Here is a 21826-nt window from a genome sequence, read left to right as displayed (position 1 = left end):
TGCAGCAACAGCAGCAGTAAATCACCCATATGGCTGCAGCAAGACACTGATGCGATTGGAGTGACTACTCTTTAGGAGTAATTGTAGCTTTTAGCTTGGAATGGCTCCAGATGTGTTTGCTCTCTTTCTGCCTGCTGCAATGAAAGGCACATCTTTCTGTGGATAAACTCTTTGATTGCCTATTAGCTTTCAACTTTTCCGTTCCACTACAATTCCTTAAGTACAGTACTTAGAAGATGAGAGACAGCTGTGAGGGTGCAGAAAAAGACAACTGGCTAGGAGGTGTCATGGTGGTTGGCAAATACCTTTATTGAATTAAAAAAACTGATTATCCCTTATGCTAAGAGTGGTGTCCCTGACTCAAACTAAAAACAAAAGGATCTGTCAGAATGTTTGTAAACTGAAAAATTCCATCCTGAGTCAAAACCCTGCTTCTGTCGCTTACACTACACAACTAAAGAGTCTTAATCAAAAGTAAAGTTCTCTTACACGTGTTAGGGAGAATTCTCATTATATGGCTAATTCCCCTTACCTAGTGAGTCCCCCAGCAGCTTTACTGGATTCCTGCAGTTTATTTTTTCCACTTGGTAAGAGTGTGAGCTTTTCTCCCACTCTTACCCAGGTTTTTCCATGTGTATTTCATCTGTTTTTGCGATTGTGGACTCTGGAGTACACCACTTCAGTAGCCTCCTTCTTTTGTGTGTTACACAGCACCTTCAGTGCAGTAACACAGGGTTGTCTTTTAGACTTCCCACCAACTCCATTTCTGAGGCTGACTACTGTCCCCCAGAAAAGAGTAAAGTTGCCATTAACTTTACTTAGGGCCTCATTACGACCCTGGCGGAAATGGAAAAATGATGGCGGAAATGCAATACCGCCATCGAACACCGCTCGTTGCGATTATGACCCGTCACCGTAAAGTACGATGCCATTAGCGACACCGCAGTGAACGGCAACGCTAACTGCACCAAGTACGCGCACGCGCGCCTTGCAAAACCGGAATCACCGCCATGGCGCAACGGTACGCGAATTCTGACCCTAGCGGACATGTACTGAACGCCATCAAGCACGTCGTAAAGTACCATTCCGCCATGGCGAGAAATACGGCATCGTGAACCAACCGTAAATGGCCCACTGAGTGCCTGTACTCCACTTCCTGGCCACAGGCACCTACCAGCACACAGTGGGACAGTTGCATGGCATTTCACAGCCACTGTTCTCACGGACACTCTTCCAAGTGCACGATGCCCTCCTGAAGCACGCCGACGACCACATCACACTACCACGCACGTACCAGGAGATTACCAACGCAAAAGTGGGATTCCATGCACTTGGCGGCATCCCGGGTTGCATTGGTGCCATCGACTGCACCCATGTTGAATTGGTTGTCCCACATGCCATGGAGGTCCAGTACCGCAACCGGAAACAATTTCATTCAATCAATGTGCAAATGGTGTGTGACTCCAACAAGATCTTTACGCATTGTTGTGCCAGATTTCCAGGATCTACCCATGATTCTATGGTCCTGAGGAACACAAGAATACCACGCTACATGGAGCGACACGCAGGGCACAGATCCTGGCTACTCGGTGAGTCTCATTCCATGCATGACATCGTGGCCCATTTGATGCGTCAATGACCTTGCAGGAGGGGGGGGGGGCTACTTAGCACTATCATTCCACTGACACCCTTTATTCGTCTCATACAGGTGATGCCGGGTATCCACTGAAGAGATGGCTCCTTACACCAATCCGGAACCCACAGAACGAGCATGAGGAGGACTACAACCATGCCCACTCACGTACCCGTGTGGTCATTGAACAGGCATTCGGCCTACTGAAGGCTCGTTTCCGCAGCCTCAGCAGGTCTGGCGGGGCACTCATGTACAGCCATGAGAAGGTTTCTAAGATGGTCATGGCATGTGTCATGCTGCACAACATGTGCATACGTAGGAATGTGCCCATGCCCCCTGACGCTGTACTGCATGCACCTGAAGATGATGATGATGATGAGGGTGGGGATGTGGAGGCACCTCAAGGAGTCCATGAGGCACAGGATGCACGTGCAATCCGACAGAGCATCATAGATGCATGCTTCTAGCAACCACGCATGGTGCCTATTACACGGAAAGGGGACCTGTGGCACTGTGTGTGTGTAGTACAGGCACATTGTGGACTGTACGCCTATGAAGGCCTCGTACGCAAATATCAATGTCCACACATGTCATTGGATGATAATGAGGTGCTGTATTGTTAATGTGATTTGATTTATACACCCTATGGACCCGCCACCCAGTGAAGCCCAACACACCCCCTCCACCCTACTACCTCCCCCCCCAACACCAGTGTCCAAATATGCATGCTGTCCGTGGGTAGACGCTATTGAAAGCCCCCTCTACGGGTATCAGGGGCACCCCTGCCCGTGGAGCGCAGGTTCCTGCCAGATCTGCGTTGGGGGCTGCCCTGGACGGAACTTGCCACGGATGATGTCTCTGCCTGCTCGCGTCCATGCATGTCTCTGAGGGTTTGTGAGAGCTCCGAGAGCACACGGCGCACAGCAGCAAGTTCAGCACAAACGTCTTTGGACGTCGCATGCAGTTCCCCCCTCAGGCTCTCGGTGCTTTTCTCCATTTGTGCTCTCAGGCTCTCGGTGCTTCTCTCCATTTCTCCCCTGAGGCTCTCACTACTTTTCTCTATTTGTGCCCTGAGTGTCTCGGTGGATGTTTCCATGGCTGCCCTGGAACCCCCGCATTCATTTGCATGGTCCTTGAGTAGCGTGGACACTTCCTGCTGTTGCTCGATCAGCAGGTCGAGGGACTGTTGCCTCTGCTGGGCCATGGACATTTGCGGTGGTGTGACAGGGGGGCTGCTCAACACATGTTGCCTTGGCACAGGACTTGTGGGGGTTGGCCAGTCGTCGTCTTCAGGGTGCCCCTGCGTGGTTTCGTCATGGTGTAGGGGATGGAACATGCAGGGGGATTGGGAAAGGTCATGGATGGTACCTACGTCGCCAGCACTGTTTTCCGTGTCGGAGCATGCTGGCATGACAGCTGTGTCACCTATGGTGCTGCTACCACCAGAGGCAGTGCCATCAGATACGTTCTTTGGGGGGACCTGTGGTGCTGGGGTTGTGGACTTGCTGGCTGCTGGGGTGCCTGTTGCAGTCCCCTCCAGTGTGCTGCCACTTGATTCCTGCTGCTGCCGTGTCTTGATCCTTGCACCTGAGGTGGAGGCTCTTGGGACGTTGGTCCTGGCCCTCTTTGCAGGCGTGCTGGTAGGGGTGTCCTGCAGCTCGTCGTTGGTATCGGACCCTGTGGTGGAGTAAAGAGGGGCGAGCGTTAGTTATGGGTCTGTCGGATTTGGAATGGCAACGTATCAAATGCATTGGGGTGGTACATGAGGCTGATTTGGGACTGGGCCTTGGAGGTGGTCTCATTTTCGTGTGGATTGAGGATGCATTCATTTGGCTGCCTGCAGTTAGGGGGTGCATGCTGCACATGTAGGGGTTGTTTATGGCATCTTGATTGATTTGTTTATTCATTCTGACTTTTAGAGGGCGCTGTCAGGGCAAAGTATGTATTGCACTATGGGGTCACATGGTACTGCACATGTTCGTGTTTTGTGGATTTCGCATTGTTTCTCTTGGCCAACCTACCTGATTCTCCGGATGTCGGCACTCCTTTCTCCATCCCTCCGACTCCCTCTATGCTCTCCATTCCTATGGTGGAGGCGCAGATATCCTCCCAGGGGGTCAACTTGATGGGCGACTCTGAACCCCCCCCGGTAGCTGTGGCGATGTTCCTGTTCGCAGAAAGTATGCTGCGTACGCGGATCCGCAGGTCGTCCCACCGCTTGCGACATTGCTGTGGCGTGCGGGGTGTTGTCCCCACCGCACTTACGCGCTGTGCCACCAGGGCCCATATGGCCTTCTTGTTGGCAAGGGCCGTCCTGGTCATTTGACTGGAGAAGACGACGGCGGCATTTTCCTGGAGGGTCTCGGTGAGCACGGTCAGTTCCTCTCGGGAGAAGTGTACCTGCCGCTTGCGATCACACGCTTTCTTGGCTACCTTTCCCATATTTATTTTTTTAACTGGGGTTGCTAACGGGTTGGGATGTGTGTCAGGGTCGGATTTTTAATGGTTGTGTTGGGATTCGGATTTTATAGTTGTGCGGCGTGCTGTTTCCCGTTCCGGCCACATGCTTTTACTTCCGTTTCCGTATATTTACGGTGCCCGTAATTTGCGGTGCCCGCTCGTTACGGTGACCGCTCATTACGGTGACCGCTAAGATGGGTGGCGGTATTGCACCTGGTGCAGCGTACGGCGGCGGTAAGGGCCGTTTTGGGGTCATTTCCGCCATCGCAGCCTTTCGGATTCCGCCATGGCGTAATGCTCGTGCCCGATGGGTCGTAATTAGCCGCACTTTGCTCCTTCGTGCAATGGCGGAAACGCTATTTACGCTGTTGCGGTCCGGTCAGTCACTTTCCGCCAGGGTCGTAATGAGGCCCTTAGTCATTTAACCACAGATCCAGTACACCCCATTTTACATGGAGTACTTGAAAGGGTTAATCCTTAGTCCTTTTTTTATCTGAACCTCCTAGAGAATTGTTTTGCTCTTTTAACTTTTAGACTTGGCTGGTGGCAGTGGTATCTACCCTAACTTTTCTACCGCGATTATACTATATAAACGTGGTATTTTTTTAGGCTATTTTATTAGCCTCGAACTTAAACCCGCTTGACCAAATACTTTCTTTTGGCTCCGGTCGGGTTTATTCGCTATTTCTTTTTGTTAAAATCCTTCTTGTCTTTTACTTTGCGCGGCAAACCAGGTTTGCCTTCTTTGTTCACTGTCTTTTGGCGGGCTTCTGCCAAGAAGCCTTCCTCTAGGCGCCTGGGTGTCTAGGTGGGCTGAATGTGAGGGAGCGGTGTAGTCACCCCTTGCACAGGGTATCCTAGGAAACCCACGTCGCACTTTACCATGATTGGCTGAGGTGGTTGTCCGCCCGGACAACCCCCCTGCTGCGTGATTGACAACCAGGCTGTGTGAATGGGGGATTTTCGCATAAAAGGCAGGCCTCTTGGGCTAGAAGTCAGAGTCGCCACTGGAACTACAAGGAACCGAAGAGAAGCGGAGAAGAAGTTGGCTGCTGCAACTATCCCATCCCGGTGAAGCCCTGCTGCAGCCTTGGGCTATCTACCCTTCGACGACCAGAGAAGTTCCAGTACGAAGTCTTATTCTCTTGAACCTGATGGGGAAAACCAGCTCATCTTCTTCAGCCAGAGGATCTGTTTCGTGGTCGAAATCGCTGCACACTGCTGTAGTGGTCCGGATAGCCATCTGAAGAAGCCTCTCCTGTTTTTAAGGAGCGCACCTTTTATTCACTGTCGCTGATGCCGGCTTCAGGTCTGTGTGGTGCAGATCCCTTCAGACGTCCTCCTTCGCATCGAAGCTCCAGGAACCCTGGGTCTGCAGGAAACCAACAGGAACAACTGCCGTGGCACCAGCTCCTTCATTGAATAAGGTACTGTGTTCTGCTAGAGGAATTTGGGTGAATCCCTTTTCTTCGCCTCCAAGGCTTGCCCTTGTCTTCCCTCCTTCTTATAACTTTTGCTTCCTCTGTTGACAATATCTAAGTACTCCTGGCTACGTTGAATCGTGAACTATCCGACTGTGTGATCCACGACAACAGGAACCCAGATCCACTTGACACTGGCTCCGGCCTATTGACTCTTGAATTTCTGTCTATGAGTGTTCTCTGGTTCTGTCTGCCTTGACAAAAGTATTGCCTATGATTTTTGACCCCAACTGTATCTCGAGTGCTAAGTGTGTTTTTGCCCCGGTAACATTTCTTGCCGCGGATACGCGTTTCTTTAGTAAGACCGAACTGTCATTACTGTCAAAAAGTGATTGCAAGTGTATTCCCGGTACGTCTTTTGTTTCATAACACCGGTCCGCTAAAACACAGGGTACTTACCTTGAAGTATACCGTACAAAGTGAATTGGTTAGTTGTAGTGTATTTTACGTGTGGTTTTTGAATTAATAGAAGTGTTGTGTTTATAACAAATGGTTTAAAAATAAATGTGCTTATGTTTTTTACCTGAAACCTTGAGTCAGTGTTTGCTTGAGTCACAGTAATTGTGGTCCCTTTGTGTAATCTCTGCTACTGCTAATATACTCTTGAGATAAGCCTGGCTGCTCCGCTACTGCTACTATTTAAACATAGTAGTACAGGCTTGTACCAAAGGTAAAACTTGTATTGCCACCTGTAGTCTTAATTGTGTGTAGTGGTCCCAAAGGGCACTGCACATGATTCTGCCTAACACGGAGTATGACTCCCTTCTCCTGGTGTCTTAGATGAAAGTCTCTTCAATACTTCAATTGATACCAGGGGGACGACTTCTTTCCACTGTTCCTGATTTATGCACAGTTCCAACAGTGGCCAGGAGGAATGCCTTCCTTCCGCTGGTTTCGCTGGTAATGTTCAAGCTGGGTCCAGGGATAATGACTCCCTTCCCCTGGATAATGGTTTCAACAAAGTTCCAAATGTGCCCAGAGGAATGACTCCCTTTCCCTGGGTATTAGTTTGAACCAAGTTCCACTTGAGAATGGTTCCCTTCCCTTGTATTCTTAGGTAACTTTCACAACAGTCCCAGGCTCTCCTTAGCCCATCAGTGGTCTTTTCTTTACCACTGTTTGTAGGGTTCCTCCCTCCGATATACACCTGTTTGCTTCCCTTTCTTGTCAGGTCCACTTGGTTCCCTCTCCTGCCAAGGAGTGCCACAAGGAGACTTGTATGCTGATGTAAGTGAGTTTGGTTTGGGTCCCAGGCCCTGGTTTCTACTCTTCTTTTATTAGGCCCACTTGGTTCACTCCCTTGCCAAGTACTGCCACAAGGAAAATGACTCGTATTATAGGCTTCAGCTTGGTTCGGGTCCCAGACCCTTGGTTCTCTTACCTCCTCACTAGGCCCACTTGGTTGACTCTCTCCCCAAGTACTGCCATGAAGAAGATGCTTTGTATCGTTATACCCATGCAGTTTATCGCTCTCCCACACCTCCAAGCCTCTGCCGGTCTCTGTAACGCACCCGTTACCTTAGTTGGCTCTGAACTTCCTGGGTGCTTGTATCTTCTTGCCTGATTTCCAAACTACTACTCAGCCCAGCCTACTAGAAAACAGCAGTGATGTTAATCATTAAGTTGAAGTAGTCGCAACATGAATAGTACACCTCCTCCGCCTGTGGGTATAATGACAGGGAATTGTCAGCAATTGTCTTTGTAGCTAAGTTTAAATCCAAATATGTTTCTTCAAAAGGTATAGAGTGGGCTCCTAATGGTCACTAGGTCCCTTAAGGCCAGGTCAGGGAGTCAGAACAGCTGATGCACCTGTTGATCTTCTTCTGTGGGCTTGATAGCATTGTGCTGGGTTTTTAGGTGCTTTTTGTCAGGTCACGACGCCCTTGAGGCAGTTGTGCTAGGTGTAAGCATATATGGTGTACTTCAACAAGCAGCAATCGGCTTGAGGTTCAAAGAAACCCTGGGACATGTGGCAATGTGCAGATCACAGCAGCACGATGGCTCAAATGGGTATTTACACATGGATTCAACTACGGCTTCAAGCTGGTTTGGCTGAGAGACGCAATGTGTTTTCTGTAGCAGTGATCGGTTTAGAGGTGCAGGAGAGCAGGCAGGTGAAGCAGTTTGAAAACATAGAATGTCAAAGGTAGCTCAGTTGGGGCTTGCAGTAGCTCAGAATGGCAAGAGAGCGGTTGATCCAGCTCGAAAGTGGTTTGAAGCGGTATATAGCCAAAGGCTGCTCCTTTTAAATTTTTCGGGTACGGTCCAAGTTCCCAGAGGAAAAGTAAATCCATCTACCTTTCCCAGCCAGGAACGTTGCCAGGGACACTTGCAAGAGTGCCACTTCCAGTAGGCAGAGTCCTGGGTGCTAGTGTTTCAGTCACAGGCAGGCTTTCAAGCAGCAGACCACTCCAAATGTTCCTCTGAATTTGATGAGGGAAGGCCTTGCTCCTTCATTGGAAATCCAGATCCTCACCCCAGTGGCACAGGACATTTGTGCAGACTATACCCCAATAAGGTTCCAGTTGTTCAGTCCAAAGATGACGGAATTAAATCTGGCATTTCACCTTGTTATATAGTCATTTTCCCACAGAATATTTGCACAGTCTAAGTCTTCTGTACGTGGCCAATCCCAGCTGCTATAACAAGTGTCTTGCCTTCTGATGTCAGCTGCCAGAGAGCTTTGCCTGCAGGAAGTTGTCAGGGGGTACAGGAAAGAAGTGTAGCCTAGGTATTTCCAAGATGGCATTACTATTCCCATTGGTTCAGCTCCTTCCATGAGCTTCCCTATACTTCTCTCCACCTGGGTCTGCCAGAGAACGAAATCATTTCAGTCATAATGACCATGGTGTGACGAACTTTCATATTGTTTGGCAAAGATCCCTTTAATGTACATTGCTCTGACTTCACCCGCAGGGGGAATTTCTGTCCTCTGGGGAAGGTGTCAGGCCTTCCCAGGCAGAGAACAAAAGAGGCCTCCAGGGCGACACCCAACCTTTTGTCGATGAAAGCCGCAGCCCCAGACAGTAATACACAAAAGTTCTGACAACTGTAGGAGCCAAAGAAAACAAGTTGATAATAAAATTATGTCAAATGGTTTTGGCAATGTATAACTGTATTTCCTCTGGCTAATCTATCAAACTAGATATACCTTTAAATTGTTATTTCTTTTTTTATTATCAGTATTATACAGTTTAACATATAGTTAACTTGTAATACTCTTTACAAATATAAAGGTATACATCCATCTCTAAATCCAAATTTAAGAATTAATAATCCTTAAAATTGCTTCAGTTATCTTCTATAATGTTGTCAAATAAAAAATACAGGCTTCATCATTTCCAGACAAGAACATTTTCCACATCTCATTATACGTGTCTTGCTTGATTTTGCTCAGGCCAACAGATGCTTTTTCCCTACAGTTTCCAAGGTAGGTCTATACAACAAAAGACGGTTAGCAGTCTCTATTGTCTATTCATCACATAAACCGTACAATTGTCCCTCCATCAGAGTGCCAATATATGCTCCAGTTATGTCATAGGTCTGTACACTATTAAACTGAATTCTTATGTAGATCCACATAAGATGATTCCCAAGAAAGTGTTTCACGTACAATGCAACATTGTCATACCCTAGGCTATGGAAGATACATAGTTCAGCAGTGGATTTGCCAGCGAGGTCGACCAAGGTTTGCTTGATATTCACAATATTATATTCCAACATGATATACTCTGCTGGAGTGTTTCCGCAGTATACCTTCCTCTAACAAAGATAGTTTACGTATCATATTTAGATCCCAAAGTTCAATCCCATAGAGTACAATTGGTAGCACTTTGGTCAGATACAATTCAATGATGGTTCCAAATGTGTATCCTCTTGCTCTATATGTTAATGACTTAATAGCCCCTCTAACATGTGCCTTGCTAAGTTGGAAGGTGTTGTAGTTGTAGTTTTCCATCCAATTGATATTTAACCAAACTGACACCAGACCTCGGTGAAACAAAAGAGGTCATGGCTGAAAGGTTTAGAATGAATCTTAAACTCTGGCATTGCCCTGGACAACCGTCCAAACCATCGTTCTTTGCCTGCCAAGTCATTACAAAAGGGGAAAGACCATATGCAAATCAGGCTTGGTCGCACCCCAAAAAGGTCAGTCCAGCCCGAACTGCTTGTTTACATCCCTTCTACACAAGACCACAATCATCCCCAGACATGTTTCGGCCTAATTGGGCCTCATCAGTGAGGAGTAGCTTGGAACTCTAGGTCCAGGAGACACAGGACCCACATCTGGGCATAACCATCCCAGCCAGGGTGACTATAACAAAACAAAAGAGGTGATGACTGGAAGGTTTAGGATTTATCTTAACCTCTGGCATTGCTCTGGGCAACCGTCCAGACCATCGTTCTTCGCCTGCAACCCATTAAAAAAAATGGAAACACCATATGCAAAGGCCTTGGTGATAGTTAATAGCGGGTGCCCTCTATTTAAAGGCAGCCCATGGCAGTTTGAATTAATTTGGATTTCAGCAGGCTGGTGTCAGGAATTAACAGGTCACTCTTTGTTTGGCTGTAATGCTACCAAACTGCAAGGCAACCCTCGGTATGTCAGTAGACTGGCCCGGGCAAGAGAACAACTGTACATTTCCAATCAACATGAGCATCTAGAAAGTGAGTCCTGATTAGCAGTGCTCATTTTCTGAGTGAGAATAAAAAGTCATCAATTTACATAGTAAAACTCACTTGGGCTTGTACACAGTAGATGGCATGTCCTCACACCACCTTCTGCAATAGTCTTATGGGAAAATCTCCCTTTGGCAGCAGAGGGTATAAGGATGTGTAACACAACCATTTACACTGCAAACGAAACAACCACACCTTCTCTGGAAACACCTGAAAACCAATAGGAATCAGCCAACTGTCTTCCTCTAGCTGTTCCCCCCTACAACTCTGACGAATCCTCGCCATTAAACATGCTTCTCCCATATTGTCTTGTACACATAAAACAAGTCACATTAAAGTTGGTCAGTTTCTTGATATCTTGAAACCACCAGTACAGTAGTCCTCGACCTCTTTTTGCCAATGATCACCCAACGTTTACACAAGTACATTAGTTGATAAAAGAAGTATCTTAGTTGAAAAAGACCAAAGGTCTGGCCGGTTAACTTTCAGTTTCCTGAAACTGGAAAAAGATCTATTGGATGAGAACGACCTTAAATCATAACACCTCTTAGGGCAGTGGAGCCTGTTCCACAGTGTAGATGCTTATGCTTGAGAACTCTTCTTCAATTCCCCTGATTGAACCAATTTCCTCTCATTCTGGATGGGCACATATATTTTGTAATGTTCTTTTATTTTTCCGCTTGTCTTGCTTATGTGTTGTACATGAATTTTGCCATTCCAAAAAGTAAACCACAAAAAAATAGATTAACAATAAATCTGAAATATAATTTCAACATATTTCTTATTTTATTACCGAAAAGCAGCATTTCATTTATTTTTGGGACATTGCTGTACAACATACAATTACCTCATTCTTGAAGGCCTTCAAAATTGCAGGTCAGCTAATTCCAACCACATAATTGCTGCAACACTGAAAGTTTACATGGTGCTGCAAAGACATCTACATGACAAACAACACATACAGGAAGAACATGGGCGTGCGTTCACAGGCCAGGACACCCTTTACATTTCTCATTATTGCAGATTCCAAAAACGTGTTTTGTATTGGGTCGCTTTGTTTCCTGTCCTCTGGTCATATTTTCTTTACATTCCCACTTCTTTTCTATGGAAAACTAGCATTTTTTCAACTAAAGATGTGTTTCTCATCATCTTGTAAGTCTGTCCTCTGTTTCTTAGTCATGTTTTTGCTAAGGTGAATCAAGAGATCATGTAGCTTGAAGACTCATACCTTAATTCCGCAGTTGAGATAAACATTAGGAGCTAAATTCTCAACACTTTTTTCCCCTCGAACAAATGAGATGTGCCAAAAAATGGTGCATCCTATCCTCAAAGAGGAACCGAATTTCTTGCGAATAGATGGACACATTCATGTGCCCTCATTTACCCGCTTTACTCATTTGGGCAAATCAGAGGCGGTATTTTAAAGTGCATCCCGTTGTCAAAAACAGTGTGCACTTCAAAGTGCGCTGAAAAGAAAGACACCCTATGCCTGTTTGGAAGGGGCGCAGAGGGATGGCCACTGCGTGACAGAGTCCTGCCTGACCCTGTCATCCATTGTTTTCTTCTTAAGTGGAACATCCGCGGTTTTAAGTGCTGCTGCTCCACCTGCTTGTCTAACCCTCAAGCAGGGATAGAAATGCTTTTTTTCTTTTCACAGTGAAGGGCTTGTCACTGTGGAATATACGCTCCCAGCACCCGCAGCGGTGCTGACAGCCTGTAAAGCATAAGTGTCAGGTGCACGCTCTGGACACTAATAGGCACAAGGCGACTGGATAGCACCCCTGGTTTACTGCTCATCAGCCACCCTGAAATGCGCAGGTCACCTCAAACACCCTCCTCTGTGCTTCTTTTATTTGCAATAGTTTAAGAGAATCTTATCGGCGTCCCTTTCCCAGTGTAGCCCTTATAAAACTCTTCAGTGTGTTTCTAAGTCCGAACACTTTTGGCATAGAATAAGTCAGAATGGCGCGCGCTTATGGTCGTCATTGTAAGCGTGACAAGAACGCCTGCCTCCTGCTTGCAAAGTTGCACAGTTGGCCATTACTACACATCTGGTCCATTCATTTTTTTGTAATTCTATGAACGGTGAAGGGAGTTGTCTGTGTAAGTCGTCACCTAATGGCGCCTCATCCTTACATTGTTCGACCCTGATGCATACCGACTTAAGAGCAACATCTGTATGGCCCTTGACCAAAATAAATTACTCAAGTGAATGCTGTTAAACACATGCCACAGTAGTTATGCAGTTATTAGGAACAGGATTGTGGGAATGTACAGTTTATTCTGAATAATGCCACAAAGTACAGAGAAAAAATACTTTTAAATCCCCACTTTTCAACCTAATTGAGTGCATATGGCCCCATGTTGTGTCCGGCCCCAATGGGTTTATGGCCACCGGGAGCCCAGTGCTTCATCGACCATACTTGGGTGTGGTGGTCCGCCACTGTGTCCTGCTGCACCGTGTTTGTTATCTCTGAGTGACCGGTAATTTAGTGTTCTGCTTCAGTGAGATCATATTAAAAAATTCCTTTAAACATTACATTGTTATCTAGGCCATCCAGGGCAAGGAAGAACTTGTGGCCACAGTAAAACCGTAGTACGTTTTTAGATTCACATTTTCCTATGAAGTGTTATTGTATATGTTTTTAATTCCTTTGCAGAGGGTCATGCATCCCACTGCAATTACTTCATCTAGTATCAGCGTTTCAGAGATTTCATCGCTGGACATATTGCGGAGCTACCCGTAGGGGAGTTCCCATGTAATGTAGTCCCCATGGTCGTTTCGTCCTTCTATGGGTTCCGTCATCAGGTATAAGTAATTATAGTAGCAGGAAAGTGCCTAGGACCTTCTTGAAAGGCTAATGCTGATGCCAGGAAGTGGTGCTGTTACGCTCCACTAATGGAGCACGCTGAAGCAGAGACCGAATCCCCTGTGGGGTAAGACTGTTTGAACGCCCTCCCGCCAGAGCGGAGAATATCCATTTCATTCAGAGGTGAGATTTGTCTCTCCACTGTCTGTTCAAACACAATGTTCAAGGTAAGAGGCAATGTCAAGCACTGAGGAAAGACATCTCCCTTCAGTGCTCTGAGATTTTGATTACAACATCTGCTGGCATGGAGCAATGTGAATATCAGAGCAGGAAAAAGGTGGGCAATGTAAACAAGGAGAGCATTCAAGTTAACCGAGCTGAACGATTCCTATGCAGAAGCAGGCGACCTTTAGACGAAATCTGCAATCAAATAACTCTGGACATAAACGACTACAGGCTGCAACCACATATGAATCATAATGATATTGCCTACTATTGATCGGGACTGTACGCAAGCTCTTTTTTTAACTCAGCTAGTAAAAGCAGATGTGTTGCTAGGTCTGGAAAAGACTCGGGGCTGCGCTAATGTCAGAACAGTTAGGACTGGGGGCTGGCTGCTTTTTGGATGTAGCTCCTGAGATTATATCCGGGGCTACAACCAAAAGACCAGGGGGGAAGGGGCCGGTTAGACCTCCCCCTAGCAACGCCTCTGAGTAAAAGCCTGTAATAACCAACACTGGATAACCCAGTAGCCCGGCCCCCTTTCTTGCAGGCCAATCCTAGGGCAGCTCTGATGAAGCCACTCAATTTGCCGACAATAGCGATGCCTTACGCACTGGCTTCAAAATCAGTATTAGGCGCCTCGCAATAAGGCCCTAGATGGGTTTACAACATTAACGCATAGGAGTGTGTCCAGCTGGTGCTCCTGGCACTGAGACAGTGATTGCTGCATGCAGGCACGCTTTCTTTACTTAAGCGATCCTTGGACCAACAGAAATATTAAGGTATAAACACTCAGTCCACATGGAGTATTTCCCTAATATACATTTCATCCCACTGCAAACTAAACATTGACTGACACAACACCACTGCTTCACAACACTCACTTTAACTATAGCATGGGCCTTCAGAAGCATCAGGGTTATGAAAGCTCTCCAATGGCACCTGGTAGACCATAGAATTACAATCAATGCGCTGTTCACCTTGCACAGGCCTGCTGTTGCAAAGGACTGGGACACCTAAAGAAATTGACACCCTACCACACCCCAGCCAGGATTCTGCCATCAGCCAACTCCATTCCAATCCATAAAGCGTGCTTACATGGAAGATAGTGTGTAGTCGGATATCCTGGTGCCTGGGGCCCCAGGCTCTGGAACACAAAGGGTAGAACCTCATCATGTAATTTTCAGAAGACTCTTGGAAATGGGTACTTTCAGATTAGCCACTTACTTAGAACAGACTACACGAGGCCAGGGATTTAGAAATATCAATATAGGGCCACACCTGTCGGCCCTCCCATCCCTTCCACTGGGGATGAACAGGGCGGTCTCCCTTTGGCAAAATCAATCTGTGATACAAAAGAAAATAGGATGTTTTTTTCCTTGGGGTTCTGACAAAAAAACTCTTCAGTCCAGAGATTCCTCCCTGGGAATTATCGTCACTTCCCAGTCAACTCACTTCTTTCTCGACTCTGTAGTGTTCTCTGCTGTGCTTCTCATCATGGATTCCCTGCAGACCCCTTCTTCTGTGTCTCGGGGCCCCATGTGCCCTTAGGCAATGAAGATGGGGAAAGTGGGGCTGATCAATATTGAGGTGCACCCCAAAGGTTTCATTTGGAGGCTTGCCACCTGAGGATCTCTTTGGGCTGGGTATGGTTGCCTCCTTCCCCTCTGTGTCTTGGGGTCCTGGTCCCAGTCCCCTCACCCTTGTCTACTTACTCAATTAGTCAGGAGGGTCTTGTGCCTCAGGAAAAGGCCCCTGAACCACCTTCTCCTTCCTTTCTCTTTCAGCACCTTGATGCCTTATCATGTAGGCATACATCCTGCCCACCTTCTCTTGCAGCCCTAAATCTTGGGGTGTTCCTTGTCCTTTCTCAGGTCTTTCTATTTGTGTCTTCAGATCTTCTCTCTAGTGGTCACCTTTACTCTTCCTTAACTGGCTTGCTTGTCCCTTCCTCCACCTCTCGGCGGGTTTTTACAGACTCCTCCTCCTACGTTTTTACCACTGATCTCCTAGATATACCACTCACTCTCTGCCCAGGTATCTACACCAACCACCTCCTGGAAGTATCCCTTTGCATTTTCCTTGTTGTCGCTGCCAACCTTCTCTATAACCCTTCCTCCATCATTTGCTTTGATGCCTCCCTCAACCTATTTTATACTCCTTCCTCTCCTCTGATGTATGCTCCAAACTCTTTTATAATCAACCCTCCTGCCTCTCCTCGGACGACTCGTCCAACACTCTCATACTCTTTCCCCTGCTCTGATGTAACCTCCACCCTCCTTTTATACCCCTCACTCCTTCTTCTACTTTAATTTTAATTCTTTCTCCAAACATTATACTCATCCATCCATTCTCTCCTTTGAATTCTCTTTCCAACCATCTCAGTACCTCTGCTGTTCTTTCTTTCCACCACTTTGCTGTCCTCCAGATCCCTTCTCCTTTCTCTCCCTCTGGATATCACTATCCAGTCTCGTTACTCCTATTTCCCCTCTGTTCCCTTCCACCTTCACCTCCAGCTCTACTCCTTGCTCTTTGTCCGACTCCAAACCACCACACTGCCACTGAATTCAGTGTCTTTTTCATACCAAACAAGCCCAGCCTCCTGGGATGTTCCTGTTACCTGGTACATTTCTGATTCTGCACTTTTTATTGATTTGAGATAGATCACATCTGAAGCAGGAAGACTGGCCTACTGATTTGGCATACAGACGGGCCTGACAACTAACAGCCATGAAAGCAGATGTCGCAGAGAACAGCAGCTCTTCTGTGGAATGCTGAAGGCCTCAGAGATGGGCAGCCTCCCACTTTGAGAAGTACACAGTTCGGATGCTGCTGGCTCAAGTCCCAAGGGTGCTAAGAGCCTGCCATGCAAAGACAATCTGATGTTATGAAATGTGCTTTTTCTCTCTCTGTTCGGGACATGTTTTAATACGTACGGTTAATGGGAGGAGAATAATATGTAGCTTTTGCATTGTACTTAAGTATGAGCCAGGCCTGGGAGGGGGCAGAGTCGAATGCAGCCCTCCAGAGACTGGTGTGTGTGTTAGCATTAGGGTGCTTTAACACCCCACTTCGGGCTTTGTGTATTATTTGTGGCTGAGAGCCGAGTGCCTGGAATGCCTGTGATGGTTTAAGGGAGCTGGATGAGCAGTAGTATCGTGGGTATCAAGACAAACTTGTAATAGTTCCTCGCTATTCGAAACAGCTGTGTTGCATAGCTATACTCTCCTGCAGGGATTGGCTCTCTGGTAAGTGCTGAAAGAAATCACCTGTGCGTAATGAGTGAACAGCACGTTGCAGGCAGAGACATACCGAGTTTAAGTTAAGCTCAGATGTGATCTTTGATTCTTGGTTCTTTTGCTCTCAAGCCAAACAGGCGACTCGCGCAGATGTTGCTTCACACTGCTCCTCAGTACTTCCATTTGTGTAGCCACTGATAGCATGGGAGAGACCCTCCCCACTGGAGATTTGACGCTACATACTTTAATGAGCTCCGAGCCGAAGGGATATTTGAATGCCTAAGTGTTCACCCTTGTTGCTGGGAGCCTTATGCTGTAAGGGAGTTTCATGTAGCCACTCAGGCAAGGTTTTCACTCTAAGGTTGCTTGGGTTTTTCATGTACTGCCCATTCTTGGAGTTCACCTAAAATGGATCGGGCATGTTTTGTTTTAAGGTGACAAGCCCCTGCCAACCTATCGGGAATGGAATGTGAGTTTAGGGGATCCTTCTTGAAGCCTGCATCCCGTAGCGGTCAGCAGTACTCGGCCTCCATGTCCTCTCCACCCTGTGAGGGGTCGGAGTAAGGAGACTGACAGTGTTGGTTTGTTTCACAATGTTTTTATTTAAATCATAAAAGGAATGGGAACAAGGCTTCAGTCTCCATAACTCTGAGGGTTTTCCCTGCCTCAACAGAAATAACTAATGGACCAGTCTTCCTCAGGATGTCCAAATTAATGTCCACTGTCCTGTGTCTAAAACCTACTCTGACCCTCACACTCAAAATACTTCCTAATCCTACTACACGGGAAAATATAAATGTACTTGGCTGCTTTCCTGTAACCTTTCTCCACGACTTGGTTGTACCAAGTTTCAATTTGCCAGTCCAGCAACTGGTAGTGGTTCTAAAATAAAGTTACACAATGTTACCAGTAAAACTCTCAGTGGTTGTTTAACCCACTATTTGGGGAAGAGATTTGTTCCCCTGAGAAGTGGACCTTACAGTGCTAGGGAGGACAATCCACAACCCCTGGTCTTCCATTTAATGAGTCACTGCTTAGGAAGGGGTTATCTTGCCCTTGGCAGACTTGGTTTGTTCGGGTGCCAAGTGCTGCCAATGGTATGCTCTCCTATGAAATACTGTCAATTTCTATAGTCCTGGTCTCACTTGGACGAGGAAGTATATAATACTGATCAGCCCATGTGTGCCAGTTGTCTTTTCCAACGACAAGAAAGTGCAGTGTATTTATTGTCTGCTCTTAGTGGTGTCCAAGTACTTGACTCATAAGTTCAATGTCCAGTTATTTACTTCTCTTCTATTCCAATTTTAACTGGTCTGTGTTTGCCGTCTAAACATTGCTAACTTCTGCAGAGAGGGGTGGGTGGACAGTTGAAAATGGATTAATGTTATTATTTCCCTTTTTCAACTGGTGCTGCATCCCTTCCCATCCCATACCTGCCTATTTCAGTGCCGTACCTCGGGTTCCTTTTCAACTCGCGGTCCCGTTCCACCTGCAGCCGGGGACAGCGTTCGCTCGGGGCAGCCCGATGCTGCTGACACCAGCGAGGGAAGCCCCCATACTCCTCTTTGCCACGCAGGACTTCCTGATGACAGATGGCGGACTGATGTGGATTGTCAACAGGTCTCCTTGGCAGGCTGTCTCCTTTTCCACGAGTGCTGCTTGCGCTCACTCAGATAGGCGAGGTGCCAATACCCGCTTTCTCTTGGTGTCCCGGGTACTTCTACGGGCTGGTAAGCCTTTACCAAATGAGGTGGTGAAGAAATCGGTGGTCTGTGCCCATGTTCTGCAATACTCTCAGTGTGCCACTTCGTGGGAGTTAAGTCTTGTGGGTTCCAGGTCCAAGTCTCCTGTCTGGACCATAACCCTGCTTTGAATGGCAACTTTCCCGTTCTCCTGCTTCGTTCTTCTTCCTTCTTCCACTTTCTTCCACAACTTCTCTTTACTAATACTACTCCAACTACCATCAGCACCACGGTGTAGTCCCTCTTCACTTTTATTAGACCAACAATTGTGCAACATAGAAAAAGGACTAACTTGGTTTTTCAATCGTTTCCCATCTCCATGGAGTCTATTACTGACTCAGATTTCAATAGCTGAACTGAAATATTAGCAAAACACATGTAGCCATATGGTACCCGGGGATTGGATTCCGCCGTTTCTCTAGGAATCTTTAGGATTCCTCTTGCGTTTGGTATGGGAGGGGCATCTCTATTGTAGATGATAGGGATGAGACCCTCTGACTCGCCACAACCCTCTACTGCAAGGATGAGTCAAGGGACTTTATCACAGAGACAACTCAAGGAACAAAAGATATGAAAATAGGGATAATTAACCTGCCGTATAGAGATCTTGAGAGAACCCTTGAAAAGACAACAATTAGGCTCTTACAATCCAATAAAAATCTTATCACGTCAATTAAAAGACCTCCCTTCGAAAGTCTTCTTTTTAGTCATGCACTTTTGTTTCACGAGAATTTGACCCGTTTTTTTAAAAGTGTCTATGTGCATGTGAGGTTAGAGAGGTAGGGAAGGGGAGGACTGCATTACATGCCCTTTCAATATAACTAACATGTAGCATAAATATACAAAGTCAAACAGGGATCCTTGATTATGTACATGGTCACAGTTTTAACTAGCCTTCATTACTAATGGAGCAAAGAAAATATACTTTGTAATAGCAAGTGTTCAATTGCCATGTGCATTCCATTCAAGGTATTGAACAGGAGAGATAAACATGGCCGCCCATTATATTGGGAATGCAGTCACTCCTACAACCATTACAAAGAGGCAGCAGTGATCTCTAAAGACATAGGCTACTGAGTGGGATCAAGAGTAAGAATCGGACACAGTGACAGTTTTCATGTTGGTTAAAGGGGTTTGGGGAAATCCTATCTATCCCCAACTCTAGGAGGCGATTCCTAACCTCAACAAAACTAAGGAACATCTATTTCAGAATGTCCAGATCAAAAGAGTTCTCTGTCCTGTGTCCAAATATCCTAAACTGACCCGCACACACTAAACTCAATATAATGTGAAGTGAGGGATACCTTTTGGCTGAACACCTGCAGCCTCTTTCTAAATTTCCAAATGCAAAGTTCTAAAGTGAAGAAAAGGAAATCAATAAAGTTCCACCAGAAAGGGGACTTTCCCTTCCCCACGATTTCTCTGGCGTTTCAACGTCACTTCAATATACTCCCCAATCTCACAACTCTTCCCTTGAGTTTCCTCCTGTTACACAATTCAGCAATGCTTGATACAGAATCCTCCTCTGGATCCTTTGCAGAGTTATACTTTTCCACAATCTGAAGGGGTATGCCTTTCTTTCAAGGGTTTCACAATTTCATAGTTCAAGGAGGAGGTATCTGCCTCTGAGCTTTCTTAGCTTTTTCACAGTTCACATCAAGTTCAACAATTCACATGTGTGGCCTCTTTGCCCTTTTCTCTGGTTCAACACTCTTGATTGGGTGTGAGTCCCTGACTCGCTGTATGGCTGGTTTATTCTCCGGCGGGTGCTTTCTTGATGACTTGGGTGTGGGTCACAGACTCGCTGTGTGCCTGGTTTATTCTCCTGCCAGAGTCTTCTAGATTTATGACTTGGGTGTGGGTCACAGACTCGCTGTGTGCATGGTTTATTCTCCTGCCAGGGCTTTCTAGCTTTATGACTTGGGTGTGGGTCACAGACTCGCTGTGTGCCTGGTTTATTCTCCTGCCAGGGCTTTCTAGTTTTATGACTTGGGTGCAGGTCCCAGACTCGCTTTTTGCCTGGTTTATTCTCCTGCGAGAGCTTTCTAACCTTATGACTGGGTGCGGGTCCCAGACTTGCTTTGTGCCTGGTTTATTCTCCTGCCAGGGCTTTCTAGCTTTATGTCTTGGGTGCATGTCCCAGATTCACTGTTTGCCTGGTTTATTCTCCTGCCAGAGCTTTCTAGCTTTATGACTTGGGTGCGGGTCCCAGACTCGCTAAATGCCTTGTTCACGCTCCTGCCAAGACTTTCTTATCTCATTACTTGGGTGCGGGTCCTAGACTCGCTGTGTGATGTGAGGGGCCAGAAATGAGAGACAGACACAAAGTTGTAATGTTTTCAACATTGGCCATTTTATTAAATGAAAAGGGTTTTGAAAAAGGCCTTTCTATCCCTTTCCAAATTATTTTCCCTACCTATGAAATCAAAACTAGGCAACAGTCTGTGTCTCGTCGTCCATCTTAAGCAAACATTCCTTGTGTCCAAAACGTATCTGACCCTCACCCTAGAAATGAATAACAAATGTGCAAGGTAAATGCCTCTGTTTTAAACTTAGAAAAATAAGTGCAAAAACTAAGTATATAAATCCAACAGAACAATCCTTGGATCCAGGGGATAGATCCCTTCCTCTGAATTGTTTCAGGTATACCATGTTCAGTTAAAACAACAGCTCTTTAGGAGTGGTAGAAGAACAAGTTACTCTCTTACCTGGTAATGTTCTTTCGATGGGATGGTCCGACGAAGTATTCCATATCTATGACAGTAATCACCACAGCTGTGCTGCTTTGGAAAATCTGTCGGCGTCTGCGTCGATGACGTCGATACGCCGCCCTCGAGGACCTCCTCCAACGGCCGACGTCACTGGATGTTATAAGTAGGACGCACCACGCCCGTAGCCTCAGTTGTGGTTTTTTCCCAGAACGTGTGGCACCAGTCTTCTGCCAGTCTGACCACACAAAGCCTTTCGGAAACATAAGCTGCAATCGCATAAGAAATTCTGTAGCGGGGAAGTCAGGGAGGGAGCGATATGGAATACGTCGTTGGACCATCTCATCGAAAGAACGTTACCAGGTAAGAGAGTAACTTGTTCTTCGAGGGGATTGGGTCCTCCGACGTATTCCATGTCTATGACAGACTCCCAAAGCAGTACCAACGTAAGGAGGTGGGAAAAAGAATTTAGAAGATAGAAATTTAAAATGCCCAATGAAATTGCAGAGTAAAGGACCGCCTTGCCAAAGGCCAGATCCTGCCCACAGATGCAATCGAGGGAGGAGTGACATACAAAAGTATGGACAAAGCCCAGGTGGCTGCATCACAGATGTTACAAATAGGAACACCCCTCTGCAGGGCAGTAGAGGCAGCCATACCCCTGGTAGAATGGGCCCGCAAGCCTATCGGAGGGTCCTTACCCGCCAAGCGGTAACATTCAGAAATTGCCAGGATAATCCATTGAGACAAAGTCTGCTTAGTAACAGCTTGTCCCAAACGCCTTCCAGCGTAACCAATAAAGAGTTGATCGTCCACTCTGACCTGGGACATGCGTGAAATATAAAAGCTTA

General features: G+C 46.6%; 1 protein-coding gene across 1 annotated transcript in view; it reads right to left on the bottom strand.

Moving 5' to 3' along the window:
* Nucleotides 1-21826, bottom strand: part of ANTXR2 (ANTXR cell adhesion molecule 2) — a 491546-nt gene that overhangs the window by 328634 nt on the left and 141086 nt on the right. The gene's annotated exons all lie outside the window — the stretch shown is intronic.

Source organism: Ambystoma mexicanum, chromosome 2p (genome assembly GCF_040938575.1).
Source record: "Ambystoma mexicanum isolate Mex_15411 chromosome 2p, UKY_AmexF1_1, whole genome shotgun sequence".
Lineage (NCBI taxonomy): Eukaryota > Metazoa > Chordata > Amphibia > Caudata > Ambystomatidae > Ambystoma > Ambystoma mexicanum.
The sequence above is the reverse complement of the archived record's forward strand: the minus strand, read 5'-3'. Positions and strand labels throughout refer to the sequence as shown.